At 53.3% G+C, this 1,181-nt stretch overlaps 1 long non-coding RNA gene across 1 annotated transcript; it reads right to left on the bottom strand.

Moving 5' to 3' along the window:
• Nucleotides 1-264: 264 nt before the first annotated feature.
• LOC141590845 (uncharacterized) lies at nucleotides 265-756 on the bottom strand. Its single transcript, XR_012520520.1, has 3 exons — nucleotides 623-756; nucleotides 443-535; nucleotides 265-341 (listed from the first exon to the last, which is right to left on the bottom strand). It is a non-coding gene; the product is annotated as an uncharacterized LOC141590845 (long non-coding RNA).
• Nucleotides 757-1,181: the final 425 nt, after the last annotated feature.

Raw genomic sequence — 1,181 nt, 5'->3', positions numbered from 1 at the left:
GCAGCATGACGGCGTAAACCGTTATCTACCAAACCTGTTCGGAACTAACCTGCAGATACAAACAACACAACCCAGCAGCAAAGGCACTTAGGCCGTCGTATATACGCCAAACAAAGCAAATGTACAAGCAAACTGGGGGCTTGCGCCCCAAACAAAGTCCAAAATGTTCAAAATCAAATGTCCAAATGTACAAGTCTACAAAACTACTGCTGGGAGCCCTCCAACTCTGCAACTCTCGCCACCAGAACGGCGATCTCGGCATCCCGAACCTCGAGCTCCCTCAACAAGCGAGCTGTCTCCTCCCGAGACTGGGTTAACTCTCGCTCCAGCTCGCGGTCACCCTGTAAACAGCAATAAATTGGCTCATGTCAATCGATTCAAGCAAAATTGAAAATAGAAAAAGCAAAAAAATCAAAAAAAGAAATAGGTGTAAGGTTCATACCTGACGACCTCGACCACCGACGAGTGCCTCGACGGCAGTAGCTCGCAGCCGGTTGGCCACCCTCCATAATGCCACAAACCGGGACGGCGCGACCTGCATTTTCAAAGAAAATTCTCAGCAAATTGAACAAACTCAATCAAATGTGTTCCTACACGAAAGTCATATAAGTTAGAGGCTCACCCTCCGAATTAGATGCTGCCAGTCGTCTAGGCCAGCATCCGTCACAGCTACGTCAAAGTCACGCAGCTCGGAGATCGTCGTCCTCCCGGTCGCGTCAGTGTACTCGAGGGTCTCGGGGTACACTGGGGGCTCGATGCCCGCCGCCTCGACCTCCTGCAAAGACAAATAACTCTCATTAACCGATGATCTTTCGTCGTAATTCTCAAAACCAAATCAAGAAAAAGTAAAAGATACTCACCACTCCCGGCCAGTACGCCAACCTCCCGTAGAGGAACGCCGAGTAGTCCTCGCCAGGCAGAAGAAGGGCGTCGCCACTGGCACCAGCCAAGTCCGCCTCCTCTCGGCCTCGAAGGCTCCTAAACATCGTCCGGGAGGATCGACGGAACCGTCAACGCATCCCGAGAGCACCGACGAGCCAAGCGCTCGCCAAGTACCACACGGGACCCATCGACGTCCTCAACGGCGGTCGGCTCGGGCTCTAGGTCGAAGGACCTCGGCCACGAAAGGAGGCGCTCCAAAGATACTCCGCCCGTGGTCAGGCACCCACTGCGACAAGATA

This window comes from Silene latifolia, chromosome 7 (assembly GCF_048544455.1).
Source record: "Silene latifolia isolate original U9 population chromosome 7, ASM4854445v1, whole genome shotgun sequence".
NCBI lineage: Eukaryota > Viridiplantae > Streptophyta > Magnoliopsida > Caryophyllales > Caryophyllaceae > Silene > Silene latifolia.
Note: the sequence above shows the minus strand (reverse complement) of the source record. Positions and strands in the feature narration are given on the sequence as shown.